Source organism: Melospiza melodia, chromosome 1, assembly GCF_035770615.1.
Source record: "Melospiza melodia melodia isolate bMelMel2 chromosome 1, bMelMel2.pri, whole genome shotgun sequence".
NCBI lineage: Eukaryota > Metazoa > Chordata > Aves > Passeriformes > Passerellidae > Melospiza > Melospiza melodia.
The window spans coordinates 105378722-105394658 of NC_086194.1; the positions used below are offsets into that span (position 1 = coordinate 105378722).

At 35.6% G+C, this 15937-nt stretch overlaps 1 long non-coding RNA gene across 1 annotated transcript in view; it reads right to left on the reverse strand.

Annotated features, from left to right (window-relative positions):
• Nucleotides 1-2292: 2292 nt before the first annotated feature.
• LOC134430054 (uncharacterized) overlaps nucleotides 2293-15937 on the reverse strand; it is a 36677-nt gene continuing 23032 nt past the window's right edge. Inside the window, exon 3 of the long non-coding RNA XR_010030713.1 lies at nucleotides 2293-2450. This is a non-coding gene — a long non-coding RNA (uncharacterized LOC134430054). The remainder of the gene's footprint in view (nucleotides 2451-15937) is intronic.

Sequence of the window (15937 nt, forward strand, 5' to 3'; positions counted from 1 at the left end):
TCCAAAATGGGTCATTTTTTACCCCAAAAATTTCTTGATTCTATTGAGTTTGTATAACTTATTCCACAAGTAAGTGTACTAGCACTGGACATTTTGTCTTTGCATTCTTATTCATTTATCACTCTTGGTGCTTCCTTTTATGTTCCAACAGATATGTATTTATTTCTATACAACCTAAAGTCAGTTTTAAATGGGTTGCAACAAGGCATATTCCACTGTGTACTTATAATGCTATTCATTATTCTGAACAGATCACATCTATATTTCTATTTATTATGGGTTGTCAATATAGTCCTAAGTGCTATCACTCAGAATCCTTGCAGCAGGTACCATAGCATCATTTCCACTCCAATGCTCCCCTCCTTTTTCCATTAACTAAAAATGTAAACATTTCCCAATATTTCTTTGAGTCTAAATAATTTATGTGAGACTTCAGCTCTGGTAACTAAACAAAGTAGTGCAGCTGTTCAAACTTCCACTGTGAATTTTTCAACTCGAGGAGATAAATATGGGCTCCATCATCTTGCTTGCACATTATGCTGTTGCACTTCTACAGTGTTCATTGTGCAGCCCTTTTCAGCAATTTGTCAGCACAGGCCACTGTGGCGATTGTAGGCAAATGCTCATTTGGAGAACAATGGGGACCATCTGCAAGGTTTAAATCATAACACATCAGGGAAAAGAAACACACAACACAAGGGGACAACAAACAAACAAAGATATCAACTATTGTTTCTGAGTAGTTACTCCTGAGCAGGTGTTGGTAGTAGGTACCCCAAGGTATCTGAGATGCAGGGATGGGACCTGGCCCTGATGGCTGGGAGGGAACTGGGTGGGAGCAGGCTGCCCCCTGGCTCAGCGGTGCTCAAGCACAGACCTTGGTCACATCCAGCACTGCTTGCCAGCCTTGGTGTAACAGGGCTGTAGCCTGAGAGTAAGCACCTCACTTTATCTTTAAGAAATGTGAAAGTCATGAAAGAATGAGCATTACTAAGGAAATGTATTGGACTTTTAAAATTCTTCATGTAGTGTCAGCGGTTCTGTGATTCTATGAGTTCTTAACATTTGCCAGCCAAGATGTTAACATGTCTCAAAAAGGTAAATTTACCATAGTCCTGGAAACAGAAGATAGAAGCTTTTTCCTCCCTTTATTCATATTTATGTTAAAAAAATTTCACTTATTCCTTGCATAGAACCTATATCACTTTAGAAATGACCCAGTCTATCCTTCCTTATTTTATGGGAAGCATAACTATAGTCAGGGTTATTTCAATCTGGCTTATAAGACATGTTTTGTAGTACTCCTGAACTGTCTAAGGCAATACTTCATTTTTCTCAGCTTGGTTTTGCTTTTCTGACTTTCTACTCAGAATATGAGCACACTAAGCATTCTGAGATACGAATATTCTAAATTCTCCTACTGTCCCACCAGTTTTTCATCATATTGAGCTTTTAATTTTTGCATTCTACCAACACAAACTCTTCACTTCCTTCAATCTTTTCTACCATAAATGGTTTTTATCATTTTGCTCTTGTGGTTTTTATTTACTCTGGCTTAACAAGTCCTTCAACTATTCCCCACTAATCTCTCATAATAATACTCTTATTGTTATTCTCTTTCAATTTTTTTAAAAGTTATGTACATTTTACAGAAATCTTCAAATCCCAAAATGGATGTATTGCTCAAGATGGACACAGCTAACAACAGATAACCACTCAGAGTAGAGAAGAATTAGAATTTTTTAACATTTTACTCTTTTCTTCTCTCAGGTGTAGTCAACCAGCTCCAGGTTGCAAAAGTATATGCATTTTATTTTTGGCTTCACCATGACTTACTTTTGTCTGAATTTAAAGTAAGAGAAACTTTTTTTTTTGTGTGTAGATTCTTTTAAAATTTGTATACTGCATAAAACCTAACAAACCCCTATACTGGATGTGTAGATTTGGATTTATGTCAGAAGAGATGTCCCAACATGTAATCTGAAATTTCAAATGCTCTCTGCATGGACATGGGGAGTTATAGTCCCTGTGGGAACTTTCTGAAGCAAGTCCCAGAGCCTGTGTCTCTCCTGAGAGATTTAGGAGTGCAGATATTTCAGAGTATTTGAAATCTCACAAGAAAAGACAAAATAAATAAATACTGTAGTAAACCAGGATATCTAGGAAAGAAAAAAACAAAAAGAAATAAAACCAAAACCAACAAAAAATCCCCTACAACCCAACTCCCAAACTTTTAAAAAGTGATTTTCTACTTCTCAAAAAGTAGCAATGGTAATTGAATACCAACACGAATCAGGCTATGAAGGGTTTATTGACAGAGTAATACAAAATATCTTTGAAGCATGTGGTTTTTTCATGTATTCTAGATTCTTTCATATCTTCATTCAGATGAGGTTATGACTTCATGTCTGTGGAACAGGGATAAATGCACCAGTCACTCCAGTAAATACCTGTGGAACAAAGGATAACTCAATATGGCACAGGACAGGCTGCAATACCATAACTCTAGTAAGAGTCACTCAGAAACCCTAATGTGTGCACAACCTTGCATGACTTTTGTAATTTTCAGAGATATCTTTTTCATTGGTACACTGCAATTAGTCAGGGTAAGCACACTTTCTGTAATTTTTTTTTTAATTTATCAAGAAAATATACAGAAATGTTGTTTAACACATTACAAAAAACATGGACTTCTCCAAAAATAATCTGACAAAATAGTTCTGTATGCTCAATTGTTTTTAGTATAATGTTGACTGGAGAAACAAATACTCTTATCTTCAAGATTTAAAATATACCTTGATGATCTGACATTTCTCACACTTGAAGAACATTTTTTCCCCTCTTTATTTCTCTCCTATCACCCATAACTTGAAGTACAATCTTTATAACTGAACTGGTATTTTGAATATACCACTGGAATCAGCAAAATTTGAAATTTCCTCATCTTCAGCTGTTGAGCCTTAGCCAGTTTGTTTGCCCAAATGCTGCATAGCAGAATTATGAGACAGTAACCAATGATCTCTTAAATAGGAATCCAGTGGGAGGCAGACACTAGTTCTCTCTGATATTTCAAAGGCATTGCTGACTAGAACTGATTGAATATTTTCCAACGTATTTATTACTCAGCATCTGTATCACTCTAGTTTTCATCACTGTGCATTCTTATTAAATTGCTGTCACTCTTTAGTCAACTCATTTATAGAAGAATAGTCAATCAATTACTCTTCCAGTGATTAATGATTACAATTATCTGTGGGCTACTTTTAAAAGTAACGTACCTGCATGTTCATTGACTGTTAGAGTGTCCTGTTAGACTGTTTATACAATTTCCTATCTTTGATTACTTCATTTGAAAGAAAGCCCCAAAATGTCAAGAACAGATGTTTAGCAGACCTTCCAGAAGTCCCTATTAATATATATCTAATGCATATAGTAATCTTCTAAACCAGGACCAGGGAGATCACTATAAAACAGAAGTCCTGGCTGCTGAGAGCTGGAACCACAGCTTGTGGGAATTGCTGTAGCAGAGTGTAGAGTGAATTGTGACTGGTGGATTCACTGTACCTACAGTTTGCTGCACAAAGTTCCAGGGAGGAAGAACCAAGTCTCTATCTGGTAAAATGTACTTCTAAGCACACAGTGACATAGACATAGCTTTGAATTACTTAGGGAAAACATTCAAGCACACTCCTCCAGGATTTGGCATTTTTAATAGTGCAGAGAAAAAGAAGATTTATTTAGTCTTACAGGCTCTGCTTTGTGTTTCCCTTGCACATCTCTCAATTAGGAAGTCAGATGAAACATGAAAGAAGCAATTAATTTTGGCAAGCTGACTTCCTTTCATCATGAAAGAAAAAGGGACAAGAATACATTCAATTGCTCTCACCAAGAGGATTAAATACCCAGCCAGAGCAAGCAAGGGCAAAAACTGCTGCTGGACCAAAGGAATCATCTGCCAATATATTGATTCCTGAGGGGACTGCAGAGCAGGAGGGAGAAAGCAAGTTACTGTGACCAGACCTATCACCTTGCATTTCTAGATTCACACCTGGGAAAGGATTTGGAAACAATTCACCTGGTGTGTACAGATAAGCAGTTTGCGCTTAGAAAAGAAAATGCAACTATGTCTAGGATAAGGTACAGACAAAGTCTGTTTTTCTTTTCCTGATGAAGATAGCAATCTGGGTCTTCATTTTAAATCATTAAAATAGTTCAGTAAAGTTACTAATACCATTTACTGGATTAAAGGAATCTTAAAGATACTTATACCATTTTTAAGGATGCTTTGGTTGTATACTCAAATAGGAAAACACAGCTCCGCTGCCCTTGCAACCAGATACACAGATCACCTCCCTAAAATTTAACTGTATGGATCTGTGTGCTCAACTATCTTCATATAATGGTCCAAATGTTCTGATACTTAAAATAGTGAAAATTCCTCTGGCATTATCAAAAGAAACTGCCAGGCACTACAAAGCTAATTTCAGACAGCAAGAAAACTTGGAGAGTGGTGGATATATCCTGACCTGGAGCTGAACAAACCTGGTTTTAGGGGTAATCATCTAAATTCAGAGATGATGAATAACCCAAGACACGGATAATTTATTGCAAAATCCCCTCCTCCCCAACCACCTCACCTTCCTCTTCATTCAGATGAAACCACTGGCCTCAGGAACCAAAGCAGGGGAAGACTTACCACCATTCCAGGAAAGAAACAGAAACCAAAAAGTATGTACATAAAAAGTGTAACCATATTATTCTTATTTTCCTGTATGACTTTTCCTGTATGAAAGCATTCTAACTGTAGAAATCTTTCCTTTACAGTAACTAATCGAAACTTAGATCCAGACCAATAATGATCAGAATTAGATTAGATTTTAAAGACTTCAATTATAGCGACATTACATTCTTTACTTAATGTATGTGCATATATTTATACTATAAATATATATATATATATATATATATAAGATGTGCTTCCTTTTTGCTTATAATCAAGACATTGCAACACTGTAAGATAAGGATTGAATTTGGAGAGTTTTGCAGGAACATAAACTCTTAGACTTTAAAGATGATTTTTCTAATGCAAGTACCTTATTTTAAAAAAATACAAGTTTCCAGTTAACATGAAATGTGGGCACCCTACTAAGGCTAGTAATTTTTAATCCAGTGGGGGGTGGGTCTGTGACTCATCTTTTATTCCAAGCACTCTTCAGGAGTGTGCAGAAATATTGTCTCAAGCTTTTACAAAATATACAAAATATGCAAATGTAAATGGTTCCATATAATTTCATCTCATATGTACTAACAAAAGGAGTCCTGAAACTCTTGTTTTAACAGATATTACAGAAGAACATTATTTCTCACCACACCAAGGAGCAACAGCAAAACTGGAGGATGGGATTTTGATCAGGTTGAGAATAAATTCAGGAAGCCAAAACCATGTTTGGCTGAGAGAGGACATCCTCACCTACTGATAAGGAATTAGAAGACATGAAGATTTTTATTTCTTTGAATGTGCTTTGTTTTGTAACTTCAAGCAGATAATTTCACCCCCTTGATATTCTATTCCTCTCCTAGTTACTTGTTTTGTTCATTGCAATTATAGTTTTTTAAGGCCACGATTGTCTTTCATTATTTGCATTTGATGCTAGTAAAGTATAAAGTTAAGAGGTTCCTAATCTGGATCAAGGTATCTTGTTGTAGCCATGGTACACAATAACAGCAAAGATTCTGTGAAGAGGCAACAAGGTTTTCAGTGAATAAGAGAAAGATACTTTTCTTTTTTTGCTAAGGAAGAATAAACTAAGTATCAGAAATATATAGGCAGCTTTATTTAATATTTAATATCTCTGCAGGCAAAAGTATCAGCTCAAATGCACATAATGCATTTAAGTTGCTGCTCTGGGGTGATGCTTATAGTCTGTAACTATCATATCTTCAGATAGAGAAGAGCAGCTTCAGATCAAGTTTAACACAGCTTTACCTAGTGACACTGAACAAGTGCTGGATTGCTTGCTCGGCTGTGTCACTTGTAATGAGTGACTTTAATATCTATGCTAATAAAGCTTGCTGCATCTCCTGTGTAAGCTTGACATAGACCCCAATGGCAAAGAAGGCACAGGCATCTAAATTAAACTGAATATGTCTTGATTGAAAATGAAGGAAATTATATTAACCAGTCACCTGTGGGTACATGTTACATGCTACTCTGTGCTGAGTTTGCTGGTATGAGTGTCTGGCATATTAATGCACGTCAAGCTTTGACAAAGCAGATAAGGAGCATCTCTGTCACTGAGAGGATTCAGACTGGCACTCCATCCTAGCAGTTCACTAAGATCTTTCTTTTGCTGCTAGCAATTTGCTTTGCTGCAGACTTTTTGTCTGATGTGTCCTGGGATGGGACTTGTACTATCCTTTTCTACAAGCAGCCTTAAAGTTCATGACAGATATAAGCCTCAGATAGCATATGAAATTTGTTCCAGCCACAAGCAGAGTACAGTATGGAAGGGGCTTAGAGGTGGCTAGAGTAATGCAAACCCAGGTTTTACTAAATCAGAAGGCTTTCTTTACATGTAGAGAAGTAATTGGTTTATGATACGGTAAGAATTGTATACCAGTGTCCTATATCTTCATAGTGCCATAGCTGGGTTTTTTGAGAGTGCCCAGAAGCCTTCATTGCAGTGTGGGATAAAAGCATTGTTTTAGTTCTAAAATACAGCATAAGGCCAGCATATGCAGGTGGCCCAGGAGACAAGACACACAGAAGGATAAATACTCTAATTGTTTTTTCCAGCCATGGAATTCATTCCTGGCCTAATATTTTTCCTGCCATAATTTCTATATTTACAAAGAACTGAATTTATTTTACCAATACAGTGTTGCAAAACCATAAGAAAAAGTAATGATGGAACGGTTTGGGCCATATACTATATCCCAAACTTTTCACAAGTTGAAGCTGACCAGCTACATTTTGTGCTAAGCAGAGCTGCTCCTGGAATAGCGGCCTCAACAGGGTGAAGTGGTTCAAATCTAAGTATCAGGATGTGTAAACCTATTTTTCACTCTATCTTCTTCAGTTTGTCTTCCCTTAAATGGGATTAGTTGGGCTTAAAGTGAGTATGGGAATTACATCTAGGAAGGGCAATGATTTGGAATGCTGTGCATTGTAGGGCAGACCAGTGCCAAGATGGGTGAGTGATAGAAAAGACAGACAGCAGAACCTACTTCAAACAGACATAGCAAAAGGTTCTCAGGCAAAGCAAATCTAGTACACATTCATACTCTTACCAGTAGTTTGAAGAAAATTATTCTCTTCACTATGGCATAGAAAGAAATATTGATTTCTAGCTCCTTCTCTACTGTTATTCAGTCATAAACTTTAGAAAGAATGAGAAAAATCTTGCTCAATTATATAGAAAAAGTGGTGATGCATTGTATTCTTATGGAACTTTAGTTCTCTGCTACCTTTATCTTATCTCTTGTGGCATAACTTCACAACCCACAGCAACCTCATTTTCTTTAGGAACATTGCTGCATTTCAAAAAAGTAATAGGAAAAGAGTAAGGGAAGATTTATTTTTATTAGTGACCCAGGGATTGTTCTTGAGACATTCTGATCCTTCCAAGCAGGAAATTTTAGTATTTATTATAATATAGTATATAGTTCAATTTTTCTAGATTGAAATCTATAAACTACTATAATTGGCAAAAACAATTAATCATGGAATTTTTCCAAAAAACTTGGCTAGATTTGAATTCAGATACCTATGTTATAAAACCTCACAGAAAATCTTACCAGGAAGGAGAGTCACAGGAAATTAATTAAGTTGAAAGTATAGAACAAAAAGAACATCAAGATTTCTGGAATGATCAGGGTAATGTAATATATCCTCATGAGGAAACCAACATCCAATGCAAATTGTAAATGTATACTTAATAGATGACTTATCATAGGTACATTCTTTATTAAATCTCCAACTTACGACTTCGGTTATTTCTCACAAATTATTGTTAAGACTTGCTTCTGAACAGGTGAAAGTCATCTTTTAAATACTTTGAAGTGTTCTAAGTTTATATAAACAATTCTCAGATTAAAATAAGGATATGATTCAGCATCAAAATAGACTTTTAAATGAGAATCAAGTTTAGAAATTATCTTCGTCCTGTGTTTATATCTGGGTACTTTTGTCAGAGCAAGAACTTTCAACTTCTTGCTCGGTGTTGCAAAAAGTGATTGTAATTCTTTTAATATTTATTCAATTTCCTTATTTTCCAGGCTTCCTGAACTTTGTATTGCCTGCTCACTAACACAGAATCCCAGAATCACTGAAAGTTGAAAAAGATCTCCAAAGTCATCAAGTCCAACCTGTGACTGATCCCCACTTTGTTAACCAGACAAGAGCACTGAGTACCATTTCCAGTCCTTCCTCTGGGTATGGGGACTCTACCACCTTCCTGTGCAGCCCTTTCCATGAAGAAATTCCTCCTGATGTCCACCCTAACACCAAGCAGAGAGGCACCCCAAGCCAGCTTTCAACGCCTTTTTTTCTGAAGAAACCTTCTAAAAAGTTTGCTTTTCAGCAGATACTAGGTCTGCAATCAAATGGAGCCCATGGGTTTTTTGTAAGAACAAGTGCTCATTTGAAGTAGGATATCTGTCAGGATATTTGCATAGGGTTAAACAGGAAACTAATGCAAGACAAGTTTAGTGATTTAAAGAGTCTGATCTCTGGCAATAGTCTGTGTCTTCTTGCTGAGTTTACTCATTTCTCACTGACTGAAACTCCTCATTATTTCACTTAGAATAAGGTTGTATCCATGGATTATCTTACTCCATGATAATTTAGTCCATACTAAATTATTCAGTTCTCAGTCAGTCTTATTTGACATATATAAACAAGATACACATAAATGAGAATCTGCAGACACAATTCAGCCCACCAAATACATGATATTGAGGCCACATTAATAACTAGATAAAAAACTTGATTTTCTTCACCAAAATCTGATCAATTTTTACTAATATTTTTATTAACATTAGGAGCAAAACACTTCTCCAAAGTAGTCTGAACTTCATAGGTTGTTACAGCCTGAACACACTAACTCATAAACAGGTTTATAAACACATTCTGTAATTCATTAGATTACATTAGGCTAGAAATCCCTGGGGTCAAAATAAGAAAACAGTAGAGAGGACTGCCTAGCTGAAAAGCAGTGAAAGCCGGCACACTTGTATAATGCCTGTTTCTGTAATAAAATTTTCTTCTAAATTCTGTTGCTTATGTAGTGAAATTCTTGGTTTAGGGCATGGGGGAAATGAACAGAGTTAGAACAAACTCAGGGGAATATTCTCTTTAATAAAACAAATAATGGAACATCAGTATTTCTTGTACCTTGTCTCTCTTCCTTTGAGTACTTAGAGGTATTAACACTCATCCAGCCCATCATATTTACAAAAGTACACTTTGCTGCAGTGATTGAATTTTTTCAATTTCCCTGTTTTTGTAATCTATTTCAGGATGCATTTGTGTCTGTTTCACACTGCAAATATCACATTTATCACATTTAGCATCACAATGGAAAACAAGAGCACAGATTAAATTCTGGAAAGATACCAAACACAGGTCAGGAGTACTGACAAAATAGGAGAGCCAGATTTAATATTCTCTAGTGATTTACAAGTGTTTACAGAGCCTATCCAGTTTCCTGGCCCCATGTAGTCAGCTGCTCTCATGATCAGAAGGACTTATTGGAACACAGTAGAACGTGCTGGGTGAATATTTGTTTTTCAGCATAGAAGAGGGACACCTGTTTGGAAGGGACTCTGACAGGATGCAGGATGTGGGTCCAACAAATTGTTCTTGACAGTATAGCTGTGCTTAACTTCAGTAATAAAGAGAGATGGCCAATACTATCTGAAAAGCTCTTGACATCATTTGTAGATGAGATTTTGCTTCTATTCTTGCTTCTGTTGATCATTTGACACTGTAAGATAGTAATTTCAGAAATAGTTGTCTGAGTGATATATCTTGTGAAACCTTTTCTCTTTTTTACCTCTTTTCTGGATGGAAAATTGAGTTGTAGTAGTTTTAGTCCTGTTTTCTATTAAAACATAACCACATAAAAATGGCTATGTGGTTAAAAAGCATGGATGTGGCAAATAGTACAGTAACACCAAAATGTGGGGGTTAAACAAGATTTATGGTGTAAATTAAAGAGGGTCAAGTAAAAGGTGTTTCAAAGACCTTTGGTGTTGTCTCAGCAGAGTATGTCAACAGAGAGACTGACGGCAAAGCTATATCAGACATGTTTTTAATTTCTCCTTTTAAAGGAAAAGCGTTTTTTCCATTTCACTGCCAAGAGATGTTAAATATCCCTCCTGTAAATACAGGTTGTTTGGAGTAGTTATTACCTATGTTCCTGCTGAGTAAATGCATGAAGATGTTTGTGTGTTTGCTTGTTTTGGGTTGTCATACACCTGGAATTTTACTTTTTGTAGTTGCAGCCATAGTATTATCTCATGATTGTGCCTGTGTCGGCTTTAATTGTGTTGGGATCTGGAGCCAGCCTTGTGTGATGTATTATGAGCAAGGTGTATTTAATTTTCTTTTTTCCTAGGCTTTGCATCAACCTTTCCGTTCCTCATTCTGTGCTTCCATAAAAATATAGGAATTGCACCCATCTGTGTTGTACTGAATGACAGCAAATATAATCTTGAGATGCATAATACATCTCTTAGAGCTAGTCTATCATTCACATACAAATATTTTAAGTTGCTAATTTGTGGTAGTCCAGGGACCAACTTTTTTCATGGGCTTTCTGTAGTTTATTAACGCTGCTCAGAGAATGCTTTTCTACTGCCTAGGTGCTTGGAAAATATTTTAATATCATAGGCATCCGTTCATTCGAATTTTTTTTTTTCATATTTTGTCCTTTTGTGAAATGGTGCAAGGGAAATTGCTACAGGAATCTCACTTCTGGGATTCTGCATTATTTTCACATCAGACCTTTGTCATTCTGTGGTCTTGCGCTGCAGACTTCTCAGTATGGAGGGCATCAGGCTGTCAGGAATGTTCTCTAAGGAACAGTGATCTGCTCCAGCTTGCACTTGGTGTCCAAGCAAGATGTACAGTGTACACTCATGAGACTTCTGTAACTGTGGCAAGTACTACCTTTTTTCTCTCAGCTTAATTTCATTTCACTGTCATTGATATTGAGGTCAGCTGGCCTCTGTCCTGCAACAACTCTTGTGTTGCTTTACTGTCATCTGATTTTAAAGTGACAGTTCCTGTTGAGGGGAAAACAAATTGATGCTACACTTTTTCTTTCTTTTGCTTTTTCAACTCTTCAGCAACATCACCTAATTTGTCTAATCTCAGTACTGATCTTGGTTAAATCACGTGTCATGCATGTTAATTCTTTTTTGAGAAAAGGTTTTAAATTTTTTGCATGTTTCACTTCATTCAGGTCAAATCTGATGCCTCCTGGTTTAAGTAGGTGACCAGTGGGACTAGCTCAACACAAACTTCCAGCCTGCTTTGAGTCAGTCTCTGCTTCTGGTGGATCATACAATTAGATTTCTATCATCCATGCTGTTTAATGCAAGAAAGACTCGAGTGACAATTTCAATACCTGTTAGTCAATATTATAGTACTTACCCCTTATTATTTTACTTTCTCTTGTGCATAAGCCATACAGAGGACACTCAAGAAAGCAATCATTTTCCTGTTGAGAGTATGAGCTGTGGTAATCACATGGAGCACACAGGACAGGAACACATTGCCTGCCAAAGTGTAAAGTGGGTGCTCTACACCAGTGCTGCATCTCATCAGCTGACATGTATGGTCCACACCAGCTGCCTCCTCACTTCTCAGTCATGTCACATGTGCTGCTTTGGACACTGTCTTTAAGTACAATCTTTGCAGTATGCTCACTGCTGTCTATCTATTTGCAAACCCACCCATTTTGCAATGTTTTGGAGAGAAGGCATCTTACATCTTCAAGGAAATCAGGAATTTTTAGATCTTCTCTTTTGGGAGACATATTTTTGTGTATCTGTGACAGTCTCTACTTTAGTTGTCCTATTTTGAACCTTTTTTTTTTTTTAGTCTAAATAAGCTTACAATTAAAAAAAAATAGGATATCACATATAGTAACAGTCTAGTGTTCCCACTAGGATTTTTAACATTTTGCAAAGAATATAGAGTCTATTTCCCACTTCATTACAGTCACACAATAGAGGTTTGGTATAAAAAACACTACTGGGAGAAGGGTTGGGAAACCTTTTAAAAGCATGTTTTTTATCCATTTATTTTGCATAGGGTCCACTCCAACACTAAGCATCAAAAAAAAAAAAAAAAAAAAAAAGGAAGGAAAAAAGACTGGTGGGGGTGGTTTTATATTAGATTGTTGGGGTTTTTTAAATAGTTTCTTAAATCATATGGTGAGGTACAAACTGGCTCACTTCTATGCTTTCAGTGAAAAAAAAATAGAGATGATATTTTAAAAAACCTCTGAGTAAAGGAGCTGTTTCTGTTAAAGCTTCATCTCTAAAGTAATTTTTGTATGGACTAAAAGCTAGACTGCCTCTAGCAGAAAGTTTTATTTGTTTGCACAAGAACATCTCTTGCTCTATATAGTTTAAACAAAACTTCTCTATTTTTATAAAACATAATACTCTGTGGCAGAGAAAACATCCTCTTGGAACCCATGATCAGAAATTTCTATTTAAATGTATTTTTTTTCCCAATGGACTTCTCCCCAGAATTTTGTTTATATATATGGTCATATATATTCAAATATGTCAGAAGAAGCAAGGATTATGTGTGTTTATTTTTCTACCTATACTTGAAAAAATGAGGTTGAATCTCCACATAAAAACTTTTTGTGCTACTGGTAATGTCAGTAATGTGTTCCCTAAAGAACACATTTATTTTCAAGCATTTGTTTTGAACTTTCAAATGCTGAGTATGTTATCTGAGCATATAGCAGAATTTTTTTTCTGTGAACCAAAGCATTCAAAAAAATGCCTAACTCATTTTCATGCATTCAAGTGACTGAAAAAAAGAAACAAAAGAAAAAATTCTTTCAGACATTAAAATTATAACAAAACTAATAAGTATGAGATTATAGAGAAAATCAGAATATTATTCACAGGAGAAATAATTTGGATTTTCTCGTGCAATACTATGAAGGTTCAAAAGTCAGAGATCAAGTGAGAAATAGCTGTGCAAAGCGATTGAAAACCTAATGGCCTTTTTCTATGTCTTGTAGAGAAGGAAATGAGAGAGAAGAATAAAAATTTAAAGCTGCAGCTGTGATTACTGAACATACTGGGGTTAATTCTGGAGAGACGTTTTCTGATATATTTGGGGTTTTTACCCCCTTGGATTTTACACTTCCTTAAGGAATTTCCTTGTATTGTTTCTGCAGCATGGCTGTGGATCAGTTAAAGGTGACCTAAAGGAATTAGAAACTGCCCTTTGTTGTTTCTTTTATACCAGGGAGTTGAGTAGCCAGCAAATGACAGCAATGTTAACTTGTGAATTTTCCTGCAGTGTCTGTATGGTCTTAATTTTGTTCCATTTCCTTCATTATATCACATTGCATTCATACATTTAAAAGACCTCCTGCAGAAGACTCTTTTTTTCAGGTGATTAGAAACTGTTGGCTTTCCTCAGAGGCAGCACAACTGACATATTCTGTATTAGACCATTCCATGACAGAAAAAGAGAACATTTTCTGCATCTATAAAGACTGTTTTGCAAAGACTGGTTAAGGCATGTTGAGTTTAAATATATACAGGTGGGAACAACACTAAGTAGGGAAATATTCAATGGAAAAACACTCTATATCATGTCATACTTCCATTACAGCATCCTTAACTGGTTTTCATATGTGCAAAGCATATTTGTTCTACTGAATCAGGTGCTCAAGCAGGAAAATGATACAAAATAGCTTCCTGTGAGCAACATTTTCTTGCTTCAGTATGTTAGGTGTATGCATTCCCATTCTCAGTGCAAGGTATATAAGTGTCAAATAAATTTTACAGCCTAATCCAATCTAAAATATGGTAGGGTCACATCAATGCATTCTTTAATTATTACTTGAACTATTTTCTTCCAAAGAAAACAAATAATTTCATTTTTTTGTGTCATTAACAGCTTCAAAATGTCACTCATATACATAGGATAGCTTTACGGTACTAGAAATTTTGAATTGTTACACTTAACAGCAATTTAACAGAACGAAGAAATGAATTTTCCCATTTCTTGAAGCTATTCTTGAGTATAAAATTCAGATTTAACAAGATAATAATCTCAACATTTCTTGACCTTTTATCTCTTTCTGCTAAATATCAGCAGTGAAGTCCGTGCCCTAGCAGCAGGTGTCTCCTTTCAATGACCATTCAAATGGTGGCCTAAATGAAGTATTTATCTGTCAAAAAACTTTTTGTTTTATAGTTGCAGTCAGATTTCTAAAAAAAAGTACTAGTAAAATGTATAATGGTTAAACATGGAATTTTCTTTTTCCTATTTTGAAAAGCATCTAATTTTATTTGGTATGTGACTGCATTGAATAGTTTCTTTACATAACAGTGATGAGGAGCAAAGACAAAGTTTTTTTTTTCCTTTTTGTTAGTGATAGTGTCACAAACTGAAATTCTGAGAGATAATAATCAGAGACAATATGAAATTCTTCACTGGGCCTGATTCAAAATCTCTGAACAATATTGTTAGTTGTGTGCAGCAACACCCAGGAATAATAAAACAAATCCTAATAACTATTCCTGTACTGAATGGCTATAATAAAGGTATTCTATTTTCATACTGGAATGCAACTGCTCTGGAAAGTAGCCACAATCATTACCAGATTCAAGAGTTAGTTACAGTTGGTTTTATAGTACGGTTTTTAAAAAGTAAAATAAAATAGACTTATGTTTTTCATAAATTATGTGTAGTGGTTTTAACACCAGCTGGAAATTGAACTCCAAATGAGCCACTTCTCTTCTCCTACCCCTTACCATAAGGGGAAAGGTACAAAAGCATAGACTATGGGTTGAAATAATTATTTACTGAAAGCACAAAGTAATGGAAGAAGATATGCACAGTATCAATATTAATAACCAAAGTGTACAAAAAATGAAAATGTGTCTTACCCACAGAAAGATGTTCACCACCTCAGCTTGAATAATTAGAGAATTAGGAAATTTCTCATGTTTTTCCCATAGTAAGAAGCTTCTCCTAATTTTGATAATTCATTGCAACTTGCATTTATATTGCAGATTTTAGTTTTTATCCACTCATCTCTCTAGTAAGAAACAATTTCATTTTGGAAAATGTTCACAAGAGTATACTGGCTGTTTTTATATTGATATTGTTTTGCTTTCAGTTTTTATTTTTCAGGTATGCCTTTCCTGGATATAGTTTCAAACATATTATAGCAAATCACATCAATAACGAGCTAATTCATGTGCAGCATACAGTTGACTTGGTTTACACAAGTATTTTCTGTGCAGTCACACAAAGCAGTTTCACAAAGATTTGTAGCTTGCATACTTGGCTTCCTACTTTATATATGTTTCAGGGAGTTTTTTTGGGGGATTCCATAATCTTTGTTTTAAGTCTCTTACAAACTGATTTGCATGAGCACTTTACTGCCTCACTGTCCATGATTATATTTATTTTGTGAACAAGATAAAAACGGGCCATAAACCTTCCATTGCTCTAGTTAACTTAGAGCATCTGCTCTAGTAATAAGCGCTTGGTTGGGTAACTTTGACATCTGTGAATCTCTCAGTTGATAGACTTGCCCTTACTGAGTATGCCAGCAGAGATGATGAAAATATTATTAGAACTATTTCACACAGTTTTTTTTGTAGTCCAATATACCTTTGCCAAAGTTGAAATCTGTCTGTGTGGCTTCAACACACTTTT